Raw genomic sequence first — 13794 nt, 5'->3', positions numbered from 1 at the left:
ATGCAGTCAGAAAAAAAGAAAGAAAAAAAACACCCCAAAAAGATGAAGCTCAGTTGTTTTGGTTTTTGTTTGAATAATAATGTGTAATTTTTATTTAGTTTACATCATACATGAATGCTGAGTATGCATTACAACTTGAATATTTTACCTGACCTCAGTTTTAAAACAACATTAATTAAGGCTATTTGAAGTGACCCAGAATGTGTACAAATGCAGAAACTATAATCACATTTTTTTCATGCTATAGAATTTAATTTAAATTATTTATTTCTGAGCCATTTACAAAAAAAGAAGAAAAAAAGTAGGAGGATGGGATGGACTATACTATATTATATGTCTACAGATTGATCTTTTAATTTTATTTTTTTTAACAAGTCTTAAATTAAATGTAAAGACTGAGTCACTAAAAATTTGAATCATTTATGTGGGTTTTTTTTTTTTTTTGGTCTTGGGTTATATTTTGCGTCATGGAATTTATAAACGAGTAATATTCATGCTTATTACCATGGCCCCAACAAATTTTCTCTTAGGGTACCCTGAAAAACCCCACTGTTATAAATATCATCATTACATTGGTAAAACAATATATATATAGTTCAAAATTTGATAAGAAAACCCCAAGTTTTGAAATCCTTAAAGTCAAAATAAATTTTTATTATAATTTAGAAAAAGCTGCATATTGTAATAAGAATAAATACGAGAAATTTATTAAGAAATGGAAATTATGCAATCATACTTTTCAGCAGACTCAAACCTGATGGGCGACAAAATAGTTCTGGACTAGGTAAAAACAGAGAATGTTTTGGTGTGTTGACTATTTTCATAAACAAGGAAAAACTGCATCATAAAAGACTGAAAAAAACAAACAAAAAAACTTCTATTTAGTAACCTTTTGTATAACAAGCTTAGTATATGAAAAACTCTCTAGTGTGTATTGGCTTATTCTACTTTTTGTGCAATGTGTCAATGTATGTGTGGCACTATAATACTTGTATATTGTGAAAATGGCGGGAAAAATGCAAATAAAAATAAAAATAAAAAAACATTCATGCTCAATTGATGACAGAGATTAGTGTGAAAGAAGAAATCTGTCACCACAAGATCTGTCATTCAAGTATGGACTGTCCTGGGCATGTAATTTAACTGCAGTTCAGGTACTAGTACACACTGTCCTGAACATGTAACTGAATTACAGTTCAAATATACATTGTGCATTAACATGTTGTCAGCACATACAGCTGAGGAGAGCTAGATCTACATTTGTACATGTAGCAACTGGCCTCAGTGGTGTCATTGTTAAGCCATCAGACATAAGGCTGGTAGATCCTGGGTTCGCAGCCTGGTACTGGCCTCGGTGGTGTCATTGTTAAGCCATCAGACATAAGGCTGGTAGATCCTGGGTTCGCAGCCTGGTACTGGCCTCGGTGGTGTCATTGTTAAGCCATCAGACATAAGGCTGGTAGATACTGGGTTCGCAGCCTGGTACTGGCCTCGGTGGTGTCATTGTTAAGCCATCAGACATAAGGCTGGTAGATCCTGGGTTCGCAGCCTGGTACTGGCCTCGGTGGTGTCATTGTTAAGCCATCAGACATAAGGCTGGTAGATCCTGGGTTTGCAGCCTGGTACTGGCCTCGGTGGTGTCATTGTTAAGCCATCAGACATAAGGCTGGTAGATCCTGGGTTCGCAGCCTGGTACTGGCCTCGGTGGTGTCATTGTTAAGCCATCAGACATAAGGCTGGTAGATACTGGGTTCGCAGCCTGGTACTGGCCTCGGTGGTGTCATTGTTAAGCCATCAGACATAAGGCTGGTAGATCCTGGGTTCGCAGCCTGGTACTGGCCTCGGTGGTGTCATTGTTAAAGGTAGGGTCAACTCCAACAAGAGCCTTATGTGTTGGAAAGATGCATACCCGGACCACCAACACATACTGACACTTTAGCAAATGAAAAACGCGTAATTTTAGAGTTAATAAAAAACCATGATTATTCCTGCTAACTGGGGGCAGCCATTTTGTTTCGTTTTTGTGACGTCCGGTGGGATAGCTTGGGGCGAAGTGACGTCAGCTTCTGACCATCTCCTGTATGTACAGTGTAAACAAAAGCAGTAATTTTCGACAAGGCGCTTCTCTTTGATCAACCTGACTTGTAAACCAGCATAAATGACGTAATAATATAATAAACTATTTAACTAAATATTTTTCAAGTTGCATTAACGGAAAAAAAATGGGGTTATAGTGTTTTTCTCTGTTTAATAATCCAAAGGAAAAATTTACACTATTACGCCTATTGATATGCTACGTTGGAGCAAAAACGACAACCCACAATACCCAAGTGATAATTTTCTTTTCTTTGGGACTACGTAATTGGTCAGTTCTGTGTTTTTAGATGGAAAAATCTACTTAATCAATAGTTTTACAGAACTATTTACAGTAATAAACCATGTCCATTACAATTTTAGGGCGACAGGTAATATTCCACAATACCGGTATGTATTTTTGTGTCTAGACAGCGTCAATTAATTGCCTCGTCTGGTTACCAATCAAATACACACCTGCCAATCAGGAATCAAAGGTAGAAGCAACTAACAGCATAGACCAATTAACTAAGAAAACACTCCGTGTATCATTTCAGTACGTTGATTAATGCATGGGCAAAACATTGTTAATTGTTTCGACTTGTTGTGTAGCCACTTTGACAATGGTATTTTATTTTGTATTGAAAAATAATATATATAGTGCTGGATATACTTACTGTTGGCTTACTGGGATGTGTATTATTACAGAACATTGCAATGTATGACTATTTATCATCCCGCAAAAACCAGGTAGATTGTATTTCTCTAGTTCTAAGGCTCATTCCTGACGTGACGCGTTAAGTATTACGTAACCACCAGCTCGCCAGAGGGTGTACTCACTGAGATGGTACAAAATGGCTGCGCCCGTTATATATAATAGTCGTCACATTTAACCGTTTTATTAATTAACTATACGATTATACGTGTTGATATTAAGCAATAATGTGCATTATATATCGTTGAATATGCATACCAGGCCAAATGCCTTAATTGTCCTCTCCTTTAAGCCATCAGACATAAGGCTGGTAGATCCTGGGTTCGCAGCCTGGTACTGGCCTCAGTGGTGTCATTGTTAAGCCATCAGACATAAGGCTGGTAGATCCTGGGTTCGCAGCCTGGTACTGGCCTCGGTGGTGTCGTTGTTAAGCTGTCAGACATAAGGCTGGTAGATCCTGGGTTCACAGCCTGGTACTGGCCTCTGTGGTGTCGTTGTTAAGCCATCGGACATAAGGCTGGTAAGTACTGGGTTCGCAGCCCAGTACCGGCCTTGATGATGTTGTTGTAAAGTCATTGGACATAAGGCTGGTAGGTACTGGGTTCGCAGCTTGGTACCAGCCTCGGTGGTGTCGTGGTTAAGCCATTGGACATAAGGCTGGTAGGTACTGGGTTCGAAGCCTGGTACAGGCTCCCCACCCAGAGTGAATTTTAATGACTCAATGGGTAGGTGTAAGACCACTATACACCCTGTGCTCTATCACTAGCCACTAACAACTAACCCACTAAGCCCAGATAGCTGAGTAGTGTGCCCAGGACAGCGTGCTTGAACCTTAATTGGATATAAGCACGAAAATAAGTTGAAATGTAATACATGTAGCTCAGTCTGTAGAGCACTCATCTAGGTGCTAGGGTAAGAGGATATTTTTTTCCTGTTCCAATCAGCACCCTATGACTGATATACAAAGGGCAGTGTTGTCCTGTCTGTCGGAAAGTGCATATAAAAGTTCCCTTTCTTCCAGAATTACCAAATGTTTAATATCCAATGATTAATAAATCAGTGTGCTCTAGTAGTGTCATTAAACAAAACAAACTTTAGATAAATGAGGTGTGTGCAAAGGACAGCATGTTTAAGCCTTATTTGGCTATAATGAGAAGGAAATCAGGTTAAACTGAACCACCTAAACCAGTTCAGTTCGTTATATATGTACAGCATTTGTGTATGTGTTTGTGTTGGCACATCAACTGTGAGCTGATTAAATCAACAGTTTTACTGTTGTAAGTCCGACTGTGATCCCTGCCAATTTCAGTTTTTCTTATTTCTGTGCTTATATCCAATTACGGTTCAAGCATGCTGTCCTGGACATATACCTCAGTTATCTGGGCTGTCTGTCCAGGACCTCATTCCATGAAGTGATTTTAACCCTAAGATAACCTAAAGTGTATAACTACTTCATGCTGTTAACCAGATTTTAGCCTTAAGATTGCTTCGTGGAATGGAAGGAAGGAAGGAAATAGTTTATTTAACAATGCACTCAACACATTTTATTTACAGTTATATAGCATTGGACATATGGTTAAGGACTACACAGATATTGAGGGAGGAAACCCACTGTCGCCACTTCATGGGCTACTCTTTTTGATTAGCAGCAAGGGATCTTTTATATGCACCATCCCATAGACAGGATAGCACATACCACAGCCTTTGGCATACCAGTGGTGGTGCACTGGCTGGAGCGAAAAATAGTCCAATGGTCGTGGAATGGAGTCCTGGACAGTGGGTTAGTTTTTAGCTGTTAGTGATACAAAAGTCAGTGTAGTGGCCTTACACCTACCCACTGAATCATTAAAACCCACTCTGGGTGGGAGCTGGTACCGGAATGCGAACCCAGTACCTACCAGCTTTAATTCCGATTGCTTAACCACTACACCACCAGTGAGGCCGGTGCTGATAGAATCAACCGGTTTTACTGTTGTAAGTCTGACTGTGATCCAAGGTTTGTCATCCCCATCGGTGGACCCATTGGGCTATTTCTCATTCCAGCCAGTGCTCCACAACTGGTGTAACACAAGGCTGTGGTATGTACTATCCTGTCTGTGGAATGGTGCATATAAAAGATCCCTTGCTGCTAATCGAAAAAGAGTAGCCCATGAAGTGATGACAGCGGGTTTTCTCTCTCGATATATCTGTGTGGTGCTTAACCATATGTCTGATGCCATATAACCATAAATAAAATGTGTTGAGTGCATTGTTAAATAAAACATTTCCTTCCTTCCAAGGTTTGTCTGCACCACTGACCCAGAGCCACCTGTCATGTCACACATGACTCAACATTCCAACTGTCATTAATATATATATATAAGCCGTTAGAACACGGTCAACCTTAATAATACATGTACCACTTAATGGCTGTATGCTTCATTGGCTTCACCAAGTTATTCAACTTCTCAAATCCTTGTACAGGTATGGCACATAATGATCTGGGCTCAGTTGTTCAAACCATAAGACATAAGGCTGGTAGGTACAGGGTTCGCAGCTCGGTACTGACTCCTACCCAGAGCGAGTTTAAACGACTCGATGGATAGGTGTAAGACCATTACACCCTCTTCTCTCTCACTAACCACTAACAATTAACAACTGACCCACTGTCCTGGTCACACATACCAGATAGTTGAGGTGTGTGCCCAGGCCAGCATGCTTGAACCTTAATTGGATTATATGCATGAAAATAAGTTCAAATGAAATGAAAATTAACCCCTTGGGTTAGTCTAATATTTTCCTTTCAATTATTTTTTGCACAAATACAAAAAAAAAAAAAAGATTTGATTGTCTATGGAAGGGTGGAAATGGTTTATTTAACAACACACTCATCACATTTTATTTATGGTTATATGACTTTGGACATATGGTTAAGGACCACACAGATATTGAGAGAGGAAACCCGCCGTCGCTACTCTTTTTTCGATTAGCAGCAAGGGATCTTTTACATGCACCATCCCATAGACAGGATAGCACATACCACAACCTTTGAGGTACCAGTGGGCCCACTGTCGGGAATCGATCCCAAACCAACTGCACATTAAGTGAGTGCCTTACCACTGGGCTACGTCTCGCCCCTGATTGTCTATGGATACCTTTGGCTGTTGTTAATCACCTAGCAACATTATGGGCTGAATTTATTACGCCTATATTTCTTAGACACAGGTGTTTAAGCATTATAAATGTATGTAGATACACGCGTGTAACACATATAAACAGGCTTTGTAAATTCGGCTCTGTTTTCCATTATTATTTGTACTGATTTAGTCCATGGTTTTTAACATTTCTGTTAACCACTGGTTAAGCTAGCTAATATTTGAACAACTGGCCACTGAATAATAAAAATTAATACAGCTATTAGTATGTTATATGTTACTTACATGTTTCTTGAATTATCACTTTTAGGAAATAACATGTGTTTAGTTTTTTAAACATTATTTATTGTTAATATTTGTGTTAACATTGGGGATTGACCAACAGACGATGCCTATATATTAAGGTCTCTCCCTAAACATGTGTTTGTAGTACGGTATGTCAAAACACATTTTATAGGAGAAAAAAAGGTATTTACCTCTTAAATTTAAGTCAGTGATTTTGAAATGATTATATATAATTAAATTTCCATTATATTCATTACAATTTAAAGCCATTCCATTGGTCTATCTATAGCAAAGCGAGTTTGTTCATTTCTCGATGGAATGTAAAAATGACGCCATTATATCAGGGACGTCATATCTTATGATGTCACTGTATGCTGGTACATGTGCTTTGCGTTACTCACCATTATTCAGGGATGTCATATCTTATGATGTCACTGTATGCTGGTACATGTGCTTTGCGTTATTCACCATTATTCAGGGATGTCATATCTTATGATGTCACTGTATGCTGGTACATGTGCTTTGTGTTATTCACCATTATTCAGGGATGTCATATCTTATGATGTCACTGTATGCTGGTACATGTGCTTTGTGTTACTCACCATTATTCAGGGATGTCATATCTTATGATGTCACTGTATGCTGGTACATGTGCTTTGCGTTATTCACCATTATTCAGGGATGTCATATCTGATGATGTCACTGTATGCTGGTACATGTGCTTTGCGTTATTCACCATTATTCAGGGATGTCATATCTCATGATGTCACTGTATGCTGGTACATGTGCTTTGTGTTACTCACCATTATTCAGGGATGTCATATCTTATGATGTCACTGTATGCTAGTACATGTGCTTTGTGTTACTCACCATTATGCAGGCTCACTATGGAAAAAATTTGGTTTGGCCAATTTTCAGAAATGTAGAGTATTTCCTTGAAATTTATTAAAATGTGGTTAAATTGTGGAATATTTTATTAGCCAAAGACTAAATTCTGTAGTCACTTTAATTTGGCAATGGGCAGGGTGAGCCCAAATTATTGTTCAGGAACTAAAAAAAAAAAGAATTAAAAAGAAAATATAATCTTTTTTGTGTTTTTATCAATAAGTATGTTTCAAAGTTAAGTATAATGATTGTCTGTTATTACTTTTAGCTTTATCTGGATAGGAACATAAAAAAGCATGGCAAATTTTGTGTGAACAGCTTCACCAATTCACAGTTTGCTTATGGGTTTTTTTTTTCATACTCTGATAAATAAAAACAAAAAACAACAGACAATCCATAATTAGTACCTACGTATTTCTGTAAACAAACATTGCTAATATGCTTGTTTGAGTATGGAGATAAACACTTTTATAATGAATTCTTTAAATTTGTGTTTTAACTTAATGCCACTCAGCTTGATTAGGACATTTACATAGACAGTCATTGGTGTGTAACTATCTTCTTGTTTTTTCAAATGTATTATATATACATAACCTTCAGTTTTCACAAAATGTTGTTAGTCAAAACTCCTATATAAACACTAAACAGCTTTGCTGTGTAAGAACCCGAGGATTCTATAGAGAGGATAAGAAATTGAATTTCTTCATCTTTGATCTTACAGGACAGTGATGTTAGTTTAAACAAGGTTTTTTTTTCACACTGAAGGAGAGAAGACTCTGTGAACAACCAAAGATAAATATTGGCCAGGTTATTGACTTCTAGAGAGTTTGCATATTTGATAACATTTCTGCTCATGTCCAACTTATATGTAGATACATTTGAAGAGTTCATTTCTAAAACATGACATTCACCAATTTCCTAATTTTTTAAATTATAGCAATGAAGGTATTCAAAGATAAAATTAAAGTTTGTTTTGATTAACGACACGACTAGAACACGTTGATTTATATATCATTTGCTATTGGAAGTCAAACATTTGGTAATACTGATGTTAATGCAACTCAGCAATACCGCAACAAAGTTTCCATTGAAACACAAGCTATGCAGGTGAATAGGATGGTAAAACTGCTTTGTGTGTGATACAGTTTTTTTGCTGGGTGAAAATTAAAGGAGTGTGGCTGCATGACACCCTACCCTTGACCCCCCCCCCCCCCCCCCCCCCCCCCCCCAATTTTTCACAATCCAATAATAAAAAAAAGAAGAAAAAACCCCAGAGTTAAGCTTGGTTACCATATATCGTTGTGTGTTGGTCGACACTGTGGAAAGACATACACCTTATTTTATCCCTCAGTATTTGGTACGAGCAGACTCATCTTTTATGTACCGTTTGTTGAATCAGAGATGTTGTCGGTCTGACATTCACAGGAATTTGTTTTGCTGAACTGATCAAAGTTTTCATATTATTTTAATAAAGATTTCATAGATGTATGAAAAACAATAAAGATCTTTGTAAAGTGATCCCCTAATGTGGTATTAAAAAAAAATCTGTTCATTTTATTTCCATCTTCATCGAATGAATAGATTGCTTTGATATCGCCAGCTCATAAAAAGTTTTGTTTTTGTAAAGGCGGTGTATATATTATTTGACACCCAAGATAAATGATTTTAATGATGAACACTACCACTTCCATTGTTTATATAAGTGGTGATATCCCCCAAAATGAAAAGTTTCTAATATTATATAAAGAATTGCTAAATAAACATATGACAGAAAGTAAAAAATCATCAGTTACAACCAATTAAATCTGTAATTGAGGACAAAATATCAGACAATAGTTAGTGGACACAAAAGACAGAATGACCGTTCACTGATATATGTAATGTTATGTTGCAGTAAAACAACGTTTTCTTAAAATGATGTAAATGAATTTGTAATCTTTTTGAAATGAACTATTCATTATTTTTCATGCATCACACAGGTATATTCTCATTAATGTAATAAAAATAAGCTTGATAATTTTGGTAATTTTTACAAATAGTCTTAAAGGAAATCCTCTACATATTTCCATTAGTAGCAAGAAATCTTTTATAGGCACCATCCCACAGACAGGATAGCACATACCACGGCCTTTGATATACCAGACGTGATACACTGCATAGAACAAGAAATAGCCCAATGGGCCTACTGATGGAGATTGATCTCAGATCAACTGAGCATCAGGCAAGTACCTTACCACCGGTCTACATCCCACCTAAATATCTATGAGAAAGTACATATCAAAGAACCCTTGCTGTTTTTAGTACAAGTAGCCTTCTATAAACTCAGGACTGGCCTCGGTGGCGTCGCGTGGTTAGGCCATCGGTCTACAGGCTGGTAGGTACTGGGTTCGGATCCCAGTCGAGGCATGGGATTTTTAATCCAAATACCGACTCCAAACCCTGAGTGAGTGCTCCTCAAGGCTCAATGGGTAGGTGTAAACCACTTGCACCGACCAGTGATCCATAACTGGTTCAACAAAGGCCATGGTTTGTGCTATCCTGCCTGTGGAAAGTGCAAATAAAAGATCCCTTGCTGCCTGGTGTAAAAGAGTAGCCTATGTGGCGACAGCGGGTTTCCTCTAAAGTGTCAGAATGACCATATGTTTGACGTCCAATAGCCAATGATAAGATAAAAAATCAATGTGCTTCAGTGGCATCGTTAAATAAAACAAACTTTACTTTACTTCTATAAACTCAGGTTAATATTGTGTTATGTTTGGGTAGGTTTTTTTGTGAATACACACCTTAGCACATGTTTGTATTTTGTAAATGTTAACCATAAGTATTTATGATGACTATCGGAAATGAAAACTTCTCAACTTGAAGTTGGGTGTAAATGATACAAAATTTACAAGCATACATTCCCCCCACACACACACCCACACCCACCCACCCCTCCGGTTTACAGTATATGGCAGCAGTAGTTTTCTTCTTTTGATCTGACCAAGAATCAAAATAACCATAGTAAGTTATAAATATTAAATAATCATAGTTAAAAATATACTGAGGTGTTTTTAAACAAATATTCTATTCCTTTCCTAAACTCTACACATGCATGGATCCAAGGGGGGGAGGGTGGGGTGGGGAGGTGGTGCTGGAGATTTACACCCCCCCCCCCCAACTATTCATTTTAGTGATGAAGAATGTTCATCTTTTATTTTTGTTGAACAGTTGGGTGTATTTTTTTTTTCCAGTTGCACTACCTCCCCCAAAAAGTCCAGCCCACCCTGTAAGCCTACTTATACTGTTGCTACAGACATAATGATAGATAAGTAGTGGCGTATGAAGATGCCAAGGGGGGGGGGGGGGGGCACACACATTATATAGATATGGATATGGATATGGATATATAGAGATAGAGATAGATATAGATATAGATATAGATATAGATATAGATATATATAAACCATCACTGTTGCTACTGAATTAAGAAAAGTGAGGGGCACACCTCTTCGATAAGAAAAATAATCACTACAAGGAGTGAAGTGCCGATTGATTTCATTTCACCAACCCACAGAGGGCCTCTTTATATCAGCTATTGCCCACTGTTGAGGTCGAAACCAATAAGCTAGGCCCTTTAGGCCAACCGAACTGTAGTAGTGATGAGTTATCAATGACATTTCTGGCAAACCTGGCCTGTCACAAAGGGAGAGAGAGAGAGCCACACACCACATGTGCAGCACACAGTGACAAGTCAGAGTGAAGTCTGTGCTGTTGTTTCTGCAGGTATAATACTGTCATACATAACCACTTGTAGCCAAAGACATTTTTTCTCTCACAGTGTGTTTGCTTCACATACCTTTTGTCACATGGTTACTCAGCGGTACAGCACTGCAGCCCGCCAAGTGATGTGAATTTATATATACCTAGCTGCTGTGAGTGTGTGCGACTGTATGATAAAGTGTGCGTGACAGCATTTTACCGACCCGCTGCTTGCTTGTGTGACTAAGATTTATTCATTCGACACGGGTTTTGTCACCAACTGCTCAAGTCTCACAAGCTGTCTCGTTAACGTAGGAGCCCGAAAACAGGAATTTTTGCTGGTGTGCTATACGTGCGGGTTTCCCATCATGTCTTCTGTTGTTGGTTTACTGTCTTCGTATTGACTTTATTGATGGCCGGAGAAATAGTTCAACAAGTGGTGTACTCTGACAAGTTAAAAACTTTCGACAGGTAATGACAGTTTTTTCTATTTTTAACAGGTCAGTTTTACTACCATATTTATAGTTATAAACTGTTCCATGTATTCCGTGTGTTACTGTTAGTGTTATGGTACTGCCTGTATTCTTCTGTTTAGCTTCTGACAAGTGTCTGTATTATGTATATAGTGTAAAGTTGTGTTGTTTATTTAAATATCACTTTTGCTTTGGTGACAGATAGGGGCCCTTTAAAGGATAATTTCATGTAAAAGATGAACAAGTGTCAGTCATTTAGAAAAAATATCCACCCACTCATTTAGAGACTAAACAGTTTTTTTAGGAATTAAACCCTTAGTTATTTCATAGTATGTTATAACCTTATAGTTTATTTATTTAAAAAACACCTGTGAAGGTTTTGCCATACCAAGTATAAAAGAACAGTGAAGAATTCCATTTTAACTAAAATTACTTGACAAAAAGAACTTTGGTTGTACTAGTAATTTTATAATTTTTTCAAATTAAATAATGGCACACAGTAAAGTGTATAGGCATAGGAAGGTGCCAAAAAGTGGGAGGGGGAGGCACACACACATATATATATATATATATATATATATATATATATATATATATATATATATATATATATATAATCCATTGCTGCTGCTACAAAGTGCTGCCCCCCTTCACACTTCCTACCCCAGTGAAGTACAGTATATAATATATGGAAAGCTCTAAAATATTTTTTTTTGGGGGGAAAGAATTCAACCAGTACCCCTCTATATCAAAAGCTTTAAAGACCAAGACCCTAAAACTAACTCTAACCATTGAAATGGGGAGGGGAGGGGGGGGGGGGGGGGGGGCGATATGGGTCAAACTCATGCTTTTTTTATACATTCAAAATTACTGAGAAATAAAATCTAATCTTGGCTTCTAAACACATTGAGGCTATCAGAAACACCTTATAAGCTATATACAAACTGATAATAGTGATATATTCTAAACAAGAAAATGCATTTCTTTTGTAATTTTAGTCATTGAAGATTTTCTGTGAGTCAAAACTGTGTTACAATAACAGCAAACTCAGGACTTCCCTTTAAAATTTAAATTCTTTTTAATGACTAGTTCAAAAAAATATTAAAAGTTTGTTTTGTTTAATGACACCACTCTAGCACATTGATTTATTAATTATGGGCTATTGGATATCAAACATTTGGTAATTTTGACATATAGTCTTAAGAGAAAAAACCCAATAAATTTTTTCATTAGTAGCAAGGGATCTTTTATATGCACCATCCCACAAACAGGATAGCATATACCATGGCCTTTGGTATACCAGTCGTGGTGCACTGGCTGGGACGAGAAATAGCCCAATGAGCTCACCAATGGGGATGGATCCCACACTGACCACACACAGAGCGAGCGCTTTACCACTAGGCTACTGTCCCGCCCCTGACTAGTTTTAAGTGTTTAGGCGACCATTAATCTCATGTACCGGTTTGCCATATAGCATTACCACTGAACCGTAGGAAGGAAAATGTTACTGACATGATCCAAATCATTCATTAAGCTATTAATAGTACCTTTAAAAAACCACATGTAACATATAGCACTGGCGTGAAATCATTTGATGAATGAGTTAGTAATATAGATTAACGAGAAAACAAAATGAGTTTTTTTACCATATATTTATTTATATATATATAATATACATTTATTTATATTTATATTTATATTTATATCCCCCCCCCCCCCCCCCCCCCCCACGTACTTCCCCTTTTCCTTTTACTCCTTTCAATTCCATCTCACTTCTTCCCAATCTGGCAGCTCTTCCTGATCTTTTATGTTTTACCATATATACAAAGTATATAATGACGGCAAAATATCCGCCCGGTCTCCCCACCCCCCTTCATTCATTCCATATATAAGCCCCATCAAAAAATCCTTTTTACATTAATGTGGTGGTGGGGGGGGGGGGGGTTGAGACCCGGACAGATATTGTTCCGTTTCCAACTTCTAGAGCCTTTTTAAAGATGAAACTTATATAATAAATACTTTTTCTTGTTTAGAATACCAGTGTCTGTATATTCAGTGTCTTTCTGGTCATTATAATGTTTGTAGCAGACGATATACTGGCTTTTACCTGCAAATAATTTTATATGTACGAAAAAATATAAATTAGGAAATAAAAATGAAGTTTTAGCTATGACAAACATCAAGACAATGAGGAACACATAGTGAAGAGTTAAAAGTTTGTTTTGTTTAACAACACCACTAGAGCACATTGATTTATTAATCATATCGGCTTTTGGATGTGAAACATACTAATTTTGACACAGTCATAGAGAGGAAACCCGCTACATTTATTTTATTAGTAGCAAGGGATTTTTCATGTGAACCATTCCAGAGCCAGGATAGCACATACCATGGCCTTTGATATACCAGTCAGGGTGCACTAGCTTGAATGAGAAATAGCCCAATGGCCCACTGACGGGGATCGATCCTAGACTGACCGTGCATCATG

At 37.5% G+C, this 13794-nt stretch overlaps 1 protein-coding gene across 6 annotated transcripts in view; it reads left to right on the top strand.

Annotated features, from left to right (window-relative positions):
• Nucleotides 1-13794, top strand: part of LOC121382563 (golgin subfamily B member 1-like) — a 141142-nt gene that overhangs the window by 24916 nt on the left and 102432 nt on the right. The window contains exon 1 of one of the 6 annotated variants that reach the window (XM_041512033.1): nucleotides 10840-11304. The exons of the other annotated variants lie outside the window; for them this stretch is intronic. The gene's annotated coding sequence lies outside the window, so the exon portion shown is untranslated. Of the gene's footprint in view, nucleotides 1-10839; nucleotides 11305-13794 lie in introns of those variants that run through there. 6 annotated transcript variants of the gene reach the window in all.

Source organism: Gigantopelta aegis, chromosome 10 (assembly GCF_016097555.1).
Source record: "Gigantopelta aegis isolate Gae_Host chromosome 10, Gae_host_genome, whole genome shotgun sequence".
NCBI lineage: Eukaryota > Metazoa > Mollusca > Gastropoda > Neomphalida > Peltospiridae > Gigantopelta > Gigantopelta aegis.
This window is presented reverse-complemented; position numbering and strand designations above follow the sequence as displayed.